Source organism: Gossypium hirsutum, chromosome A06 (genome assembly GCF_007990345.1).
Source record: "Gossypium hirsutum isolate 1008001.06 chromosome A06, Gossypium_hirsutum_v2.1, whole genome shotgun sequence".
Classification (NCBI taxonomy): Eukaryota; Viridiplantae; Streptophyta; class Magnoliopsida; order Malvales; family Malvaceae; genus Gossypium; species Gossypium hirsutum.
The window spans coordinates 102,043,727-102,062,868 of NC_053429.1; the positions used below are offsets into that span (position 1 = coordinate 102,043,727).

A 19,142-nucleotide genomic window follows, 5' to 3' on the forward strand; every position below is an offset into this window, starting at 1 on the left:
ATTTTTTGATCCCTCTACTTAACATTAACAATGTCCTCATTGTTTAAAGTTAATAGTTACTATACACCAAGTAGGATTCTAGAAAAGAGGAGGTGAGTCAAATTGACTTCTTAGGTACGAAGCTCTCTCTAGATCCACTCCTAAACATGTATATACCTATTGCCACACTTTATACTTTGCGATTTGTTCATTATTCATGATTTCCATCTCTTACTTTATTATGCAAAAAATAAAAATTCCTAATTAAACTTAATCCTAAAATGACCTCAGAACAGAAATAAAATAAGGTCAAGATCCCCCTCTTTTATCTATTTGCAGACCCTTCCGAATTTGACTCATCTTTTGCTCCATCATTATTGCCTTTGCATGAATCGCTTCGCTCCTTCTTCAATAATGGACTCCATGGTTCAAATATAAAATCTGGAAATACAAGCACAAAAAAAATGGATCATTGTAAATTTTCTTAAGAGCACTTGTCATCAAGTCATCCCTTATTTTTTTAATATCTCCAGTAAGCTTGTTGCTGCCATTGCATATGCTGCATTATGTCCATCAACTTTGACAGCTCATCTCGAAGATCTGAGCTAGGCGGTTGAGTTCTGAATATTGAATTTTCGTCATCAAATTCAACTTCTAGTTCCATTGGTTCTACCTTTTCAAGGACTTCAGCCAATTGCATTGGTTCGATCTCTGTAGGATCTTCTTCCTCTTCTTTGGGATCCTCACTTTCTTCAATTCGCTACTGTAGAACAGAATCTCCAACTATTCGATAGAGGTCCCAATTTGTGATTGTGCCCTGGCTATAGCCTGTCTTCTTTACGTTTGCAAGAATTTTAGCTTTCAAGCACAAAATTGTTATCGTAAAGGGAAAGAAGGCTGGGCCAGAACATTTAACGGCACAATTTCGCATTTCTCTCAGGATGATTTTTCCCACATCAATGGTCTTTCTAGTTAAAATTGAGTATAATAAGACCATTCGCTCTAATGAAATTGTAGTTTCATGTGAACTAGGCATAAGGCTGAATCGGATGAAATAGAACCATACATTTGTAAGTGGTGTCAAAAATTCTCTTCGACAAGTGTGGATTCCTTGCTTTGACACAGTCCACTTAGAACCTAGAACTGTAAGTTCCTCAAAAATTTTTTGCAAGTTTTCAGGCTTTATATTACTCATCAAGGAAGAATAATCGTTGTTTTTGAAATTAGGCAATTCAAAGAACTTATTAATAGCATTTGAAGTTATTGGTACCTTAATTTCGCGAACTGGAACTTTTGTCAACTCGCTTGAGGTTAAATTGGCATAGAACTCACGCACTAACTCCTCATCCACATTAGGTCTCTTTTCAAAAAATAATTCCCAATTGAGGGCTTCAGCAATTTGATGAATACGGGCCATAAAGTCCTTTTAGTTGCTCTCTTTCAATGTAAAGCCTTTCTCTGGATGCATCTGTTGATTTTTGAAGATACTCTCGTATCTTGTTTTGGCTCCTTCAGAATGGAACTTGTTTTGTGTTTCATCAATTTGGGCACAGGCACGAGTTCTCTTGCGAGGCATGATTAACCTGAATAAAAGATGGGAAAAATTATTTTCTCAAAAATTTAAAAATTATTAATGATTCAATAAATTGAAAAATTAAACAATTAAATAAAATGAAAATTTAGGAGAAAAAATTTGTCTTACCACCCTTTTTATAAAAATTAAGAACTCCTAAAAATAATTAATGAACAAAAGAGGTCAAATTAGGGTAGGTTGGAAGATTTTGGCTAAGGGACTTGGTGTAGGTGTGTGTCTCACAAGTGCTAGAGGGCTGCTGGAGTGCGCGGGCAGATGTACATAGGAGCAGGTAGCAGTGCACAAGCTAAGCTGGGAGCTAGCAGCAGTGCGCAAGCAGCGTGGGGGACCTTCGGCAAGTAGGCCTGGCATGCACTGAAGCTGGACGTACATAGGTGAGGTGCCTAGGAGCAGCTGCTGGGGCTTGGACGTGCAACGTACAATGGAGATGGGGCTGTTGGCCTAGCAATGTGCGACTAGGAGCTTCCAGTACTTAGTGTTTTGTAGGTTTGAGTGATGGATGAATAGGATGATGGGTGGAATTTATAGAGGAAGGAATGGGAATTAGAGTAGAATTCTTAGAACAATTTAATCAATAAAGAATTCTAAGTTCTAATCCTATACAAAGTTAACAACAATTAATAATTAAATATATGCATATTAAATTATTAATGCGATTAATTTATTTAAATAAAAATGAAATATGATTAAAACAAATCCTAATTTTATGCTAAATTGATAAAAATTAATATATAAATTATAATAGATACAATTATATATTAAATATTATCATCTTATTATTATTATTATTTGAAAAAACTTATGAAATAAAATATGATTAAATTAACACTAATCCTAACTCTATATAAAGTTGATAATAATTAATATATATTATAATAGATATAATTTTATATTAATAATTATCATCCTTTTTATTAAACTAAAAAAATTTATTCTAGAAGCCTTTCAAAAATATTAACAAAAAGAGCCATCTAATTTTTATTATCAACAAAAAGAGCAACCAAATTTTGAAAATAATTCAGTTAAGTCCCTAGACTTAATGAAAATTTGAAATTGAGTTGCAATTTAAAACTTGGATCAAAATTGACCCTTTTATTTGAAAAGCCAAAAATTTATTTTGCCATTTAGGTAATAATTTCTCGTAGAATTATGTAAAAGTCAATTCCCAGGAAAGATTAGAGGGGTCACAAGCGGTACCGCTTAAGTTCCAGTCTCCTAGACAGAATTTATTTAAACATACTAATCCCGAAAATGTACCCTAAATCATTTATTAAAAAGGAAAATAAGAAAATTTAAACATCCGGTAAATTGAACGAATTTTGATTTCGTTCAGTCTTATCTCCCCAGTAATGTTTCAGATGCTGAGGATTAACTTGAAAATTACCTCCCTTACCTTGGAGTTCAACAACTCCGTATGAATAGACGGGATGAATCGTAAATGGACTGGACCAATGTGATTTTAGTTTACCTAGAAAAAACCTTAATCTGGAATTAAATAACAAGATTTGCTGACCTGCTTCAAATTTTAGAACTCGAATGTGATTGTCATGCCATTTCTTAAGTCTCTTCTTGAGTAATTTGCATTTTCGTACGAGAACATTCGGAATTCCTCTAGCTCATTGAGTTGGAGCATCCATTTCTCTTTCGCAAGCTTAAGATCCAAGTTGAGTTATCGAAGGGCCCAGTAAGCTTTGTGTTCTAACTCCAAGGGCAGATGACAAGCTTTTCCAAAGACCAACCTGTAGGGTGACATCCTTAAAGGTGTCTTGTATGTTGTTCTGTAAGTCATCCAGCCTTTTGGACCAATCTCATCGGTTCAGGCAAACTACCTTCTCAAGTATGCCTTTGATCTCCTTGTTTGTCAGTTCAGCTTGCCCATTCATCTGCGGATGGTAAGTTGTAGCAACCTTGTGTTTCACTCCATGTTTATCTAATAACCATTTCAACCACTTGTTCACAAAATGGGACCTTTCATCATTGATAATAGCTCTTGGGTTCCAAACCTTGTGATCACGTGTTTCTACAAAAACATCATCACAACCCTAGCATCATTCGTCGGATAAGCTTCAGCCTCGACCCACTTAGACACATAGTCTGTGACAGCCCAAAATTGACCCTAGTCGGGAAGTGGTTTCGGGACCACAAAATCGAGTCATAAAAATAATTGATTTCCATATTCTATGCTTATTATGTGTGTACATGAGTATGTGGAAGTTTCATTCTCCAATTTTGCCAATTGCATGAGAAATTATTAAATAGGGATTGATATGAGACATGGTGAAAATATGATAGGCTAATTTAAAATGGTCTATTAATGCATGTTGTGAAAATGATGGGTTCGCATGTCAAATTACCCAAAATTTGAGCTAGTGGTTGGCCATGCTATGGGTGGAAACATGTTGGGAACATGTTGGCCTAGTGAGGTATGTAGGAAAAAAATAAAATAAGGGGCATGGGCATAAAATAATGAAAAGGAGTATGATGAATACAAAAAAAAAATGTGTGTAGTTGTTTCCCCCCCATTGCCGTGAGCTAAAGAAAAGAAAGGAGAAAATTTTTGTTCATCCTTTCTCATCTTCATTTAGCCGAAACTAGAAAGAAAAAAACAAAGAAAAAAAATGCTCATCCTTTGGTTCATCCTTGGCCAAAAATTTTAAGGAGGAAGGAAGAAGAAAGGTTGAAGAGGTTCGGCCATGCATGTAGCTAGGCTAGGGTAAGTTTGATGATGTTCCATGAGATGCATGCATGTTTTAGTTGTTAGCTTGAGTTCTACCTAGCCCATGGTCTAAATCTTGCTATGTGATGGAAATGACACTCGGCCATGGATGCATCATTCTTGGTTGATGTTTGATGTTGTGGTGATGAGGCATGAGGATGAGTTAAGATTCGGCCTAGGTGGAGTTTGTGTTAATGCCATTGCATGCTAAATATGAAGCTTGTTAATGATGCATGTGATGGTGGCTTGATGATTCTTGAACCTCCTTTTTAGCATTTTTGAGTGAGCACATATGTGCATTGGTTGCTAAATGGAGAAGAATCGGCTAGCAAGTTGTGTGCTAAGGCCGAATATAACTTTTGCATGTTAATGAGCAATGCATGTGTTAAATTGATGGAAAGGGAGAGGATGCTTTACTAGTGTGTATATGTGTGTATTAGCCAAGTTTTGAACTTGAAACAAAAGGGTGTTTAGTCAATACAAGTGACCATACTTGTAGAATGTATTAAGTGTTGAAATCGGCCCCAAAATAGACATGCATATTCGGCCAAGGGGGAAAAATTAGCTAAAATGTTGAGTTTGATTCATGATTCCGTACATATGTGACTTTAATGTCTAATGTATAAATATGGGCTAAGTGCCTTGTGTTCCTCTTTTCAATGCTCAAATGATTAAATCAATTTATTTGTTTAATTAAGCTCAAGAGCAAAGGGGAACTCAATCCGATAAAGGGAAGGAAAAAGTGGTCGAATAGCTATCGGAATCGTTCGACAACACCCGAGGTAAGTTCTTGAGTAAGAGAGCTTAAATTAAGATTTGATTAGATCATGTTTTAAGCAAACAAAATCATGCTCTTTGTGTGTGGCTATTGAGCCGAAATTGCAAGAATGATAAATGTCTTGTGTTTGAGTTTTGCTAACGAAAACGAAATACGAATGTGCCATGATTTATTGTTAAATGTGCATGGTTATTTGAATGATGTCCGGGCTAAGTCCCGAAGGCTTTGTGCTAAGTGACCATATCCGGACTAAGATCCGAAGGCATTTGTGCGAGATACTAATTCCGGGATAAGCCCGAAGGCATTTGTGCGAGATACTAATTCCGGGCTAAGTCCCGAAGGCATTTGTGCGAGTTACTAAATCCGGGTTAAGTCCCGAAGGCATTTGTGCGAATTACTATACCCGGGCTATGTCCCGAAGGCATTTGAACGAGGAGCTATATCCGGTTAAATTCCGAAGGTACGTGATTTGGGAATGAATGAACTTGCTGTAAAATTCCAGTTAATACTCTCGAAACATCCCAACATTGAGGTATGTTTCGTATGTGCTTGAATTTAGTTGAGCCCTTACAAATAAGTATTCGCTCAGTTGATAAACGAGCTACCGGCCTTTGGCTAAGTTGATCTTTTGTGTATGTACATAAGGGTTGATAATGTGAAGCAAGTATGATACCGAAAATTTGTGCATATGAAATTATCTGTTTAGCTATTTGAATGCTATACTTTTGTTGTGCTGGAATTCCTTGCTCAAAACTTACTAAGCATAAATTGCTTACTCCGTTTCATTGCTCCTCTGTTTTATAGATTTGGTTCTCCAGCTATCGGACTCGGGATCTTGAGGTCAAAGTCGCCCACACTATCAAAGCCCCCTTTTTGGTACAATTTTGGTTGAACTTCGAAATGGCATGTATAGGACTACCCGTTTGTTGTGGGTCGTGGACCCTTTGGACTTGTATAATTTTGGATAGCCATGCGAAAATGGCTTATATGTGTTTGAGTATAATGTTATAATCATTCGGTGTGGATATGCTTGACAAGGATTAGCCATGGGAATGGTTAATCACTATCATAAATTGTGCTATTTATGCAAAAAGGGCTAGTTGAATCATGGAAACCATGAAATAGGTAAAGTCTACCTTAAAGGCAGATGCTGACAGCAGCAGTGATGTAGATTTGGAAAATCACTAAAAATATTAGGAAGGGAATTAAATAGTGAATAAATTATGTAAACAAACCGTGATGAATCTACTTTCATAGGAAAGTAACGAAACAATCATACGGACAGTATGTTAAGAGATATTCAGGTTCTCGTGAGACAGGGCCAGAACGGTTTCTGGATTTCCTGTTCCAACTTTGGAAATTCATTATAAATTAACCAGAGATAATTAGGAGTCATACCATATATGGATAGATTCCTCTATGAGTCTAGTTTCTATAGAAACAAACGGCATCAGTATTGAAGCCCTGTACAGTGAGATATCCAAGTCGTAATGCGCAAAGGTCAGGGTAGTCGATCCCTGTAACATGGGAGACTTTGACTAATAAACTGTACTAATTGGCCTGACCAAAAATTCTAGAAAAACATATGTAGATGGGCATATGAGTCTAGTTTCAGGGAAAATTTACGGAACTGGATTCCGAGTTTCTGAACTCAAGATATGATTTTTAAAGCGACTATTACGCAGATTGGTAGTGTCTGGAAAATTTTTAAAAGTCTGTTAACACCTCGTGTTCGACTCCAGTGACGGTCTCGGGTTCGGGGTGTTACATTTGATTGGTATCAGAGCTACGGTTTAGTCGATTCTAGGACTACCGTAATGCGTTGGGTCTAGCTATACATGCCATTTTATGTGATTACTTGATAGTGTGGTGATTTCTGACAATTGTAAATGTGTTTATTTATAGTAATGGATCCTGATCCCGACCGAGAGGTAGCTGATGATCTTGAGAGTGTAGCGCTTGCTCCCGCACAAGGGACAGCGCCAGCGGACTCTCAACCTAATGCTAGTAACCCGAATGATGAAGCTAGACAAGCTTTCTATAGCGTGATGAATGATTGGTTCAACCAATACATTCGAACTAATACGACTGTTCCACAACCTCCATTCCCGACTAATACCACCCCCGCACCTACAATACCTCCGGTAACTGACCAAACAAGGTCAAATAAGCCCCCAGTTGACAGAATCTGAAAACATGGGGCTACTGAATTTAAAGCTACGGATAGCGACGATGCCGGGCAAGCTGAATTTTGGTTGGACAACACTATCCGGGTACTCGATGAGCTATCTTGTACACCCGATGAATGCCTAAAGTGTACTATCTCCTTGCTACGTGATTCTGCCTATTATTGGTGGAGTACTCTGACTTCTGTTGTGCCCCGAGAGCAAGTAACTTGGGAGTTTTTCCAAACTGAGTTTCGGAAAAAGTATATCAGTCAGAGATTTGTTGATCAAAAACGGAAGGAATTTCTTGAGCTGAAGCAAGGTTCCATGTCAGTTACTGATTACGAGCGAAAATTTGTTAGAATTAGTAGATACGCTCGGGAATGTGTTTCGTCCGAGGCTATCATGTGTAAACGCTTCGAGGATGGGCTTAATGAAGATATAAAAATGTTCGTTGGCGTTCTTGAAATACGAGAGTTCGTAGTACTTGTCGAGCGAGCTTGTAAAGCCGAAGAGCTTAGAAAAGAAAAACAAAAAGTTGATGAGGGAACTGGAGAGTTTCGTAAAAGATCTTCGGGAAAGTCTCTTCAACAGGCATCGAAGAAATTTCGAGATGAGGTGGGCTGGTCGAGAGGCACTTCGGGCCTTTTTAGACGAGATCGTGATCGACCCCCTGTGGGTACACGAGGCACTTCGGTCGCCAGTGTTGGGAATGAACGTCGAGACAGAACGAAATGTCGATATTGCGGTAAATGGCATTCGGGAGTTGTAGATTCCCTGACCGCTCCTGTTACAAGTGCGGATCAGTTGACCACTTCATTAAAGATTGCCCGAGGTTGTCTGAACAGAATGTAAATCAGAGTGGGAAACCGGGTGCTACCACTGCTCGAGGTAGACCATCTGGAAATACGGGCAATGCTGGTGGTGGTCAGAGAGGATCTAGAGATGCTACGACCAGATCCGAGGCTCGTGCGCCTGCTAGAGCTTATGCTATACGTGCCCGCGAGGATGCTTCTTCGCTTGATGTTATTACCGGTACTTTTACTCTCTTTGATACTAATGTAATTGATTTGATTGACCCCGGTTCTACTCATTCTTACATATGTGAAACCTTAGCATCCAGTAAGACTTTACCTATTGAGTCTACTGAGTTCGTAATTCGGGTGTCAAATCCCTTGGGTCGTTACGTGCTTGTCGACAAAGTGTGTAAGAAATGTCCCCTAGAAATTCGAGGTTCCTGTTTCCCGGCGGACTTGATGCTTTTGCCGTTTGATGAATTTGATGTTATTCTTGGTTTGGATTGGTTGACCGCGCATGATGCGGTTGTGAATTGCAAAAGCAAGACTATTGATTTGAGGTGCGCAAATAACGAAGTAATCCGAGTTGAGTCTACGGACTTGGAGGGCATGCCAGCTGTAATATCAGCAATGTTGGCCCAGAAATATGTAAGAAAAGGGTGCGAAGCATACCTTGCGTATGTACTTGATGACAAAGAATTAGAAAAGAAACCCGAATCTGTGTCGGTGGTTTGTGAATACCCGGATGTTTTTCCTGAAGAATTACCGGGTTTACCACCTGTTCGGGAGGTAGAGTTTGGTATTGAGCTTGTACCTGGGACTACGCCGATTTCGATAGCTCCGTATCGTATGGCACCAACCGAGTTAAAAGAGTTGAAAGCTCAGTTGCAAGAATTGACGGATAGAGGTTTTGCTCGACCAAGTTTCTCACCTTGGGGTGCACCAGTATTGTTCGTGAAAAAGAAGGACGGAACCATGAGGTTGTGCATTGACTATCATCAACTGAATAAAGTGACGATAAAGAACAAATATCCGTTACCGCGTATCAATGATTTGTTCGACCAACTGAAGGGAGCCTCAATGTTCTCAAAAATAGATTTGAGATCGGGCTATTATCAGTTGCGAATTCGAGATTCGGACATACCCAAAACTGCTTTCAGAACGGGATATGGTCACTACGAGTTCTTAGTGATGCCGTTTGGGCTCACAAATGCCCCTGCGGTATTTATGGATTTGATGAATCAGATCTTCAGACCATATTTGGATCGGTTCGTAGTTGTGTTCATTGATGACATCTTGGTATATTCAAGAGATGAGACCGATCATGCTGAGCATCTGAGGCTAGTGTTGCAAATTTTGCGGGATAAGCAGTTATATGCTAAGTTCAGTAAGTGTGAGTTCTGGTTAAGAGAGGTTAGCTTCTTGGGTCATGTGGTATCCGCATCGGGTATTCGAGCTGACCCGAGCAAAATTTCAGCCATACTTAACTGGAAGCCTCCAAGAAATATTACCGAAGTTCGGAGCTTCCTGGGACTCGCCGGTTATTACCGACGATTTGTCAAAGGTTTCTCGATGATAGCCACACCAATGACGAAGCTACTTCAAAAGGATGTTAAGTTCGAATGGACGGAGAAATGTCAGAAAAGTTTTGATCAACTAAAAACTTATTTGACTGAAGCTCCAATTTCAGTGCAACCCGAATCAGGCAAAGAGTTTGTCATTTATAGTGACGCATCCCTAGTTGGGTTGGGTTGCGTATTGATGCAAGAAGGTCGAGTGGTGGCCTATGCATCGAGACAATTAAAGCCACATGAGAAAAATTATCCGACCCATGATCTTGAACTAGCTGCCATCGTATTTGCTTTAAAAATATGGCGACATTACTTATTTGGTGAAAAGTGCCATGTATTTTCGGATCACAAAAGTCTCAAATATTTGATGACTCAAAGAGACTTGAATCTGCGACAAAGACGTTGGCTTGAGTTGTTGAAAGATTACGAGCTTGTCATTGATTACCACCCGGGAAAGGCTAATGTGGTTGCGGACGCCTTAAGTCGGAAGTCATTGTTTGCTTTACGAGTGATGAATGTGCATTTGTTTGTTCTACCCGACAAGGTGTTAGTTGCTGAATTAAAAGCCAAACCATTATTGATTCATCAAATTCGTGAAGCCCAGAAAGTTGATGATGAATTGGTTGCAAAACGGGCTGAGTGTGCTCCGAACAAGGAATCGGAGTTTCAAATTGATGATGATGATTGTTTGAGGTTCAGAAGTCGTTTGTGTGTTCCAAGGAGTTCGGAACTCATTTCGATGATTCTGAACGAAGCCCATTGTAGCCGAATGTCAAGTCACCCGGGGAGTACGAAAATGTACAACGATTTGAAACGTTGGTTTTGGTGGCATGGTATGAAACGAGACATCTCCGACCTTGTTTCGAGATGTTTAATATGTCAACAAGTGAAAACGGAACATCAAGTGCCTTCAGGATTACTTCAGCCGATCATGATACCCGAGTGGAAATGGGATCGAGTCACAATGGACTTTGTGTCCGGACTGCCATTGTCAACAAGTAAGAAGGATGCGATTTGGGTTGTTGTTGATAGACTGACTAAGAACGGCTCACTTTATCCCGTGCGTACGGATTTTTCATTGGATAAACTAGCCGAATTGTATGTTTCTCAGATTGTGAGATTACACGGGGTACCTATTTCTATCGTGTCGGATAGAGATCCGAGATTCACCTCGCGATTTTGGAGGAAATTGCAAGAAGCTTTGGGTACCAAGCTGCATTTTAGCACTGCTTTTCATCCCCAAACCGATGGTCAATCTGAGCAGATAATTCAGATACTTGAGGATATGTTGAGATGTTGCATCCTCGAGTTCAATAGTTCATGGGAACGGTATTTACCTTTGATTGAATTCGCTTACAATAATAGTTTTCAATCAAGTATTAAGATGGCACCTTACGAGGCTTTGTACGGTCGTAAATGCCGTACACCGTTGTTTTGGACCGAGCCCGGTGAAAGTAAAATTTTCGGAGTTGATTTGATTAAGGATGCTGAACAGAAAGTAAAGGTAATCCGTGAAAGTCTGAAAGCAGCCACAGATCGTCAAAAATCGTATGCGGATTTGAAACGAAAGGACATTGAATATCAGGTGGGAGATAAAGTGTTCCTTAAAGTTTCGCCTTGGAAAAAGGTACTCAGGTTTGGCCGTAAGGGCAAGTTGAGCCCGAGATTCATTGGGCCATACGAAATCTCCGAACGAGTTGGTCCGGTTGCGTATAGATTGATTTTGCCCCCTGAGCTTGAAAAGATTCACGACGTCTTTCATGTTTCGATGCTTCGACGCTATCGATCTGATCCATCGCACATAATTAGCCCATCAGAGGTTGAAATTCAAGCTGATATCAGTTATGAAGAAGAGCCGATGCATATCCTAGCTCGTGAAGTGAAGGAGTTGCGAAACAAAAGGGTTCCGTTAGTGAAGGTGTTATGGCTCAAACACGGGATCGAGGAAGCTACTTGGGAAACCAAGAGCTCGATGAAAGAACGATACCCAAACCTATTTACCGGTAAGATTTTCGGGGACGAAAATTTCTTAAGTGGGGGAGAGTTGTGATAGCCCAAAATTGACCCTAGTCGGGAAGTGGTTTCGGGACCACAAAACTGAGTCATAAAAATAATTGATTTCCATATTCTATGCTTATTATGTGTGTACATGAGTATGTGGAAGTTTCATTCTCCAATTTTGCCAATTGCATGAGAAATTATTAAATAGGGATTGATATGAGACATGGTGAAAATATGATAGGCTAATTTAAAATGGTCTATTAATGCATGTTGTGAAAATGATGGGTTCGCATGTCTAATTACCCAAAATTTGAGCTAGTGGTTGGCCATGCTATGGGTGGAAACATGTTGGGAACATGTTGGCCTAGTGAGGTATGTAGGAAAAAAATAAAATAAGGGGCATGGGCATAAAATAATGAAAAGGAGTATGATGACTACAAAAAAAAATGTGTGTAGTTGTTTCCCCCCCCATTGCCGTGAGCTAAAGAAAAGAAAGGAGAAAATTTTTGTTCATCCTTTCTCATCTTCATTTAGCCGAAACTAGAAAGAAAAAAACAAAGAAAAAAAATGCTCATCCTTTGGTTCATCCTTGGCCAAAAATTTTAAGGAGGAAGGAAGAAGAAAGGTTGAAGAGGTTCGGCCATGCATGTAGCTAGGCTAAGGTATGTTTGATGATGTTCCATGAGATGCATGCATGTTTTAGTTGTTAGCTTGAGTTCTACCTAGCCCATGGTCTAAATCTTGCTATGTGATGGAAATGACACTCGGCCATGGATGCATCATTCTTGGTTGATTTTTGATGTTGTGTGATGAGGCATGAGGATGAGTTAAGATTCGGCCTAGGTGGAGTTTGTGTTAATGCCATTGCATGCTAAATATGAAGCTTGTTAATGATGCATGTGATGGTGGCTTGATGATTCTTGAACCTCCTTTTTAGCATTTTTCAGTGAGCACATATGTGCATTGGTTGCTAAATGGAGAAGAATCGGCTAGCAAGTTGTGTGCTAAGGCCGAATATAACTTTTGCATGTTAATGAGCAATGCATGTGTTAAATTGATGGAAAGGGAGAGGATGCTTTACTAGTGTGTATATGTGTGTATTAGCCAAGTTTTGAACTTAAAACAAAAGGGTGTTTAGTCAATACAAGTGACCATACTTGTAGAATGTATGAAGTGTTGAAATCGGCCCCAAAATAGACATGCATATTCGGCCAAGGGGGAAAAATTAGCTAAAATGTTGAGTTTGATTCATGATTCCGTACATATGTGACTTTAATGTCTAATGTATAAATATGGGCTAAGTGCCTTGTGTTCCTCTTTTCGATGCTCAAATGATTAAATCAATTTATTTGTTTAATTAAGCTCAAGAGCAAAGGGGAACTAAATCCGATAAAGGGAAGGAAAAAGTGGTCGAATAGCTATCGGAATCGTTCGAAAACACCCGAGGTGAGTTCTTGAGTAAGAGAGCTTAAATTAAGATTTGATTAGATCATGTTTTAAGCAAACAAAATCATGCTCTTTGTGTGTGGCTATTGAGCCGAAATTGCAAGAATGATAAATGTCTTGTGTTTGAGTTTTGCTAACGAAAACGAAATACGAATGTGCCATGATTTATTGTTAAATGTGTATGGTTATTTGAATGATGTCCGGGCTAAGTCCCGAAGGCTTTGTGCTAAGTGACCATATCCGGACTAAGATCCGAAGGCATTTGTGCGAGATACTAATTCCGGGCTAAGCCCGAAGGCATTTGTGCGAGTTACTAAATCCGGGTTAAGTCCCGAAGGCATTTGTGCGAATTACTATACCCGGGCTATGTCCCGAAGGCATTTGAACGAGGAGCTATATCCGGTTAAATTCCGAAGGTACGTGATTTGGGAATGAATGAACTTGCTGTAAAATTCCAGTTAATACTCTCGAAACATCCCAACATTGAGGTATGTTTCGTATGTGCTTGAATTTAGTTGAGCCCTTACAAATAAGTATTCGCTCAGTTGATAAACGAGCTACCGGCCTTTGGCTAAGTTGATCTTTTGTGTATGTACATAAGGGTTGATAATGTGAAGCAAGTATGATACCGAAAATTTGTGCATATGAAATTATCCGTTTAGCTATTTGAATGCTATACTTTTGTTGTGCTGGAATTCCTTGCTCAAAACTTACTAAGCATAAATTGCTTACTCCGTTTCATTGCTCCTCTGTTTTATAGATTTGGTTCTCCAGCTATCGGACTCGGGATCTTGAGGTCAAAGTCGCCCACACTATCAAAGCCCCCTTTTTGGTACAATTTTGGTTGAACTTCGAAATGGCATGTATAGGACTACCCGTTTGTTGTGGGTCGTGGACCCTTTGGACTTGTATAATTTTGGATAGCCATGCGAAAATGGCTTATATGTGTTTGAGTATAATGTTATAATCATTCGGTGTGGATATGCTTGACAAGGATTAGCCATGGGAATGGTTAATCACTATCATAAATTGTGCTATTTATGCAAAAAGGGCTAGTTGAATCATGGAAACCATGAAATAGGTAAAGTCTACCTTAAAGGCAGATGCTGACAGCAGCAGTGATGTAGATTTGGAAAATCACTAAAAATATTATGAAGGGAATTAAATAGTGAATAAATTATGTAAACAAACCTTGATGAATCTACTTTCATAGGAAAGTAACGAAACAATCATACGGAGAGTATGTTAAGAGATATTCAGGTTCTCGTGAGACAGGGCCAGAACGGTTTCTGGATTTCTTGTTCCGACTTTGGAAATTCATTATAAATTAACCAGAGATAATTAGGATTCATACCATATATGGATAGATTTCTCTCTGAGTCTAGTTTCTATAGAAACAAACGGCATCAGTATTGAATCCCTGTACAGGGAGATATCCAAGTCGTAATGCGCAAAGGTCAGGGTAGTCAATCCCTGTAACATGGGAGACTTTGACTAATAAACTGTACTAATTGGCCCGACCAAAAATTCTAGAAAAAAATATGTAGATGGCCATATGAGTCTAGTTTCAGGGAAAATTTACGGAACTGGATTCCGAGTTTCTGAACTCAAGATATGATTTTTAAAGTGACTATTATGCAGATTGGCAGTGTCTGGAAAATTTTTAAAAGTCTGTTAACACCTCGTGTTTGACTCCGGTGACGGTCTCGGGTTCGGGGTGTTACATAGTGTACTGCTACCAATATATACTTGTGACGAAAGGATGGTGGATAAGGACTAAGAAAGTCAATACCCCATACTTCGAACAATTCTACCTCAATGATATTTGTTCGAGGCATCTCATTTCTATTGGTGACATTTTCGACTCTTTGACGTCGATCACAACTCTTTACGTAAGCATATGCGCCCTTGAATAGTGTTGGCCAAAAGAATCTAGCTTGCTATACTTTGGCCGAAATACGAGTACCTTCAAAGTGTCCACCACTCAGAGCTGAGTGACAATGGTATAAAATATTTTGTACTTCTTCTTCTTCCATGTATCTCCTGATCATTTGATCTACACACTCTTTAAACAAGGATGGTTCTTCCTAGTAATAGTACTTCACATCGTGAAGAAACTTTTTCCTTTGATGATACGTCTTATCAATCGGCATCAAACCACAAGCTAAAAAGTTAGCAATATTAGCAAACCAAGGGGTATTATGGACATGATTTACCTTCACTATGTGTTCATTTGGAAACATCTCTCGAATTGGTATAAGAGGAGAGTTCCCTTCTTGTGGCTCCAATCTGGACAAGTGATCTGCTACTTGATTTTCTACTTCCTTTCCATCTTGAATTTCTAGATCAAACTCTTGAAGTAGAAGTAGCCACCGGATCAGTCTTGGCTTAGCGTCTTTCTTGGCAAGTAAATACTTAATTGTCGAGTGGTCCGTATAGAAAATCACCTTGGTACCTACAAGATGAGATCAAAACTTGTCCAAAGCAAACACAATAGCAAATAAATCTTTCTTTGTTACCATATAATTCAGTTGAGCTCCTGTCAGTGTTTGACTTGCATAGCAGATGGGATGAAAAATTTTGTTCCTTCGCTGACCCATGATAGCTCTTATCTTGAAGTCACTTGCATCACACATCAATTCAAATGGCAAATCCCAGTTTGGTGTGACGATTATGGGTGCTGAAACTAGTCGACTCTTCAAATCGTTGAAAGCTCTTAAACACTCTTCATCAAATTTGAACGTCGTGCCCTTCTCCGATAATTTGCATAAGGGTTTAGCAATTTTGGAAAAGTCCTTGATGAATCTTCGATAGAAACAGGCGTGGCCCAAAAAGCTCCTAACACCCTTTACAAATGTTGGAGGTGGAAGTTTCTCAATAACATCTACCTTTGCTGTATCAACCTCTATTCCATGTCTTGTTATCCGATGCCCTAGAACAATCCCTTATCGTACTATGAAATGGCACTTTTCCCAGTAGAGTACCAGGTTTGTTTCTTCGCATCGCCTTAGTACCTTTGCCAGATTGGCTAAGCAATCATCATAAGAATTTCCAAATACTGAAAAATCATCCATAAAAACTTCCAAATACTTCTCAACCATGTCAGTAAAAATAGACATCATACATCTTTGAAATGTAGTAGGTGCATTACATAAACCAAATGGCATGCGTCTAAATGCAAATGTACCATACGGGCAGGTGAATGTTGTCTTGTGTTAATCTTTTGATGCTACTATAATCTTATTATACCCCGAGTATCCATCGAGAAAATAGTAATAGTCTCGCCCTACGAGTCTATCCAGCATCTGGTCCAAAAACGGCAAAGGAAAGTGATCTTTCCTAATCGTCTTGTTCAGCTTCTAGTAATCGATGTGAATTCTCCATCCCGTAACCGTTCTAGTCGGTATCAACTCGTTATTCTCGTTTTCAATGATCGTGATACCTCTTTTCTTTGGCACGCACTGGACCAGACTCACCCATGAACTATCTGAGATGAGGTAGATTATACCTGCATCTAACCACTTGATGATTTCTTTCTTGACTACATCCTTCATGATGGGGTTCAGTCTTCATTATCCATCAATGTCCTTTTTTCGCCATCTTTCATGATAATCTTGTGCATGCATACAGATGGACTAATTTCACGAATATCGACTATGGTCCATTCGGTAGCCTTCTTAAATTGTTTTAACACCAGGATGAGTTTCTCTCTTGCTCACTAGTTAATTCTTCTAAAACAATCACAGGCAAAGTAGAAGCGTTACCTAAATAAACATATTTCAAATGTGAAGGTAGTACATTGAGTTCTAACTAAGGTGGCTCATCGATTAATACTTTTGGTTGGGCATAATCCTTTTTTTCTAATTCCAAAGATTCAAAATAGGATTACCGATTAAATCCCTTTTGATTAACTTCTAACATCGCTAAGTATTCATCCTCCTCTTCATCATTCGGAGGATCTGATGTCAAAATTTGTTCCAACAGATCCTCAACATAGTTGAGCTCCTTCTCTACTATTAAATCCTCTAAATCTGATGCTGTAAAACAATCATCAATTATGTTAGGAAATTACATAGACTTAAAAACATTAAATGTTACTTGATCATCGTGAACACGCATAGTAAGCTTGCCCTTCTGCACATCAATGAGGGTCCTTTTGGTTGTTAAGAACGGTCTTCCTAAGATAATTGACACTTCTTTATCTGCTTCAAAGTCTAGAATAACAAAATCAGTAGGGAAGATAAATTTATCTACACATACCAATACATCCTCGATTTTTCCTTTTGGATATGCTAAGGACCGACCCGCTAATTGAAGTGTAACCATAGTAGGTCTAACTTTACCTATCCCCAACTTTCTAAATATTGACATAAACATCAAGTTAATACTCGCATCTAAGTCACATAATGCCTTACCACAATATGTTGCTCCAATGTTGAAAGGTAGGGTAAAACATCCAGGATCCTTCAACTTTGGGGGTAGTTTATTTTGAAGATATGTACTGCATTCCTTTGTCAGAGCTACCGTCTCAAATTCTCCAAGTCTTCATTTTTTTGGACAGAATATCCTTCATGAATTTGATGTAGTTCGACATCTGCTCAAGTGCTTCAACCAACAGGATGTTGATATGAAGTTGCTTGAGTATGTCTAGGAACTTCTCGAATTGAATCTCCTGTTTCTACTGTTGAAGTCTTTAAGGGTAGGGTGGTGGTGGTTTCTTTACTGGAACTGGTTGATTTGTCTTCTATGGAAATTTTGCATCTAATGGATTTATTTGTTTATTAGAATTAGCTGGTTCCAAGATTACCGTATCGGGTTTTGCAGATTTTGGTTCTTCTGAAATTGGAATTTCAACACTCGGTAATTGTTCCTTTTCAGCTTTAATGGTGTTGGACTCTACTATCTTTCCACTCCTAAATGTCAATGCTTTGCAATGCTCATTCCCCAAATTTCTTAGATTCTCCGTATTACTAGGTAAAGCACCTTCTGGTCAGTTTTTGAGTTTAGCTACAAGCTGGCCCATTTGGTTTTCTAGGTTTTTCAATGTAGTTGCTTGGCTTTGGATTAATGCATCATTCTTGGCCATGTATGCCTTCAAAAAATTTTCTAAGCCATTGGATGGTTCAGCTTGGGTTGGTTTTTGAACTTGTTGAGGAAAACTAGGCGGCTGGGTTGGTCTAGGTTGGGCGTAAGTGTTATTGGTTCCAACCCCTTGGTTACTCTAGGAAAAATTCGGGTGGTTTCACCATGATGGGTTATAGAAATTGGATTGCATTCCTTGCCTTCCTCAATTTTGGTTTTGGTTACCTATGTAGTACATGGATTCTAGGTTTGGTGGACATTCTTCAAACAAATGTCCTTCCCAACAATAGACACAGGCTATATTTTCAAATTGATTTGGTGTTTGTGCTACAAAACTGTTGACCCATTAGTAGTGAGAGTTTTTAACATTGAGGATATTGATGATACCTGAGATGCGAGTGAAATAAGAACATCGACTTCATGTATTTCGACAACTCATCTTCCTAACGCTACTCGATTGGATGGCCATTGATAATTGTTGTTGGCAATCCTCTCAATGATTTCATAAGCCTCATTATAAGACTTAGAAAGGAGAACACTGTTAGCAGAAGCATCCACTACCATCCTAGTGTGAGCATTGAGACCATTATAAAATGTCTCAAGTTGGATGCAATGTGGGATACCGTGATGGGGGCACATTTGCAATAACTCTTTGTACCTTTCCTACGCCTCATACAAGGACTCATCATCCATTTTATGGAAAGCAGTGATCTCGTTCCTCAACTTAGCATTCTTGCTAGGTGGGAAATACTTAATATGGAATCTTTCTACTAACTCTTGCCATGTAGAAATTAAGTTTGGTTGCAATGAGTTCAACCAAGCTCGAGCTCTATCCTTAGTGAATATGGGAACAGCTTCAATCGTAATGCATCTTCAGGTACTCCGGCTAACTTGAAAGAATCGTTTACCTCTACAAACAGTCTTAAGTGTAGGTGAGGATCTTCAGTAGGCATTCCACTAAATTGGCCCACTGTCTGAAGCATCTGGAACATGGCTGGCTTCTGCTCGAGCTG

General features: G+C 39.0%; 1 non-coding gene across 1 annotated transcript; it reads left to right on the top strand.

The window, feature by feature from the left end:
- The first annotated feature begins 18,748 nt into the window (after positions 1–18,748).
- Positions 18,749–18,855, top strand: LOC121230970 (small nucleolar RNA R71). The gene has a single exon (XR_005929042.1). It is a non-coding gene; the product is annotated as a small nucleolar RNA R71 (small nucleolar RNA).
- The last annotated feature ends 287 nt before the right edge of the window (positions 18,856–19,142 follow it).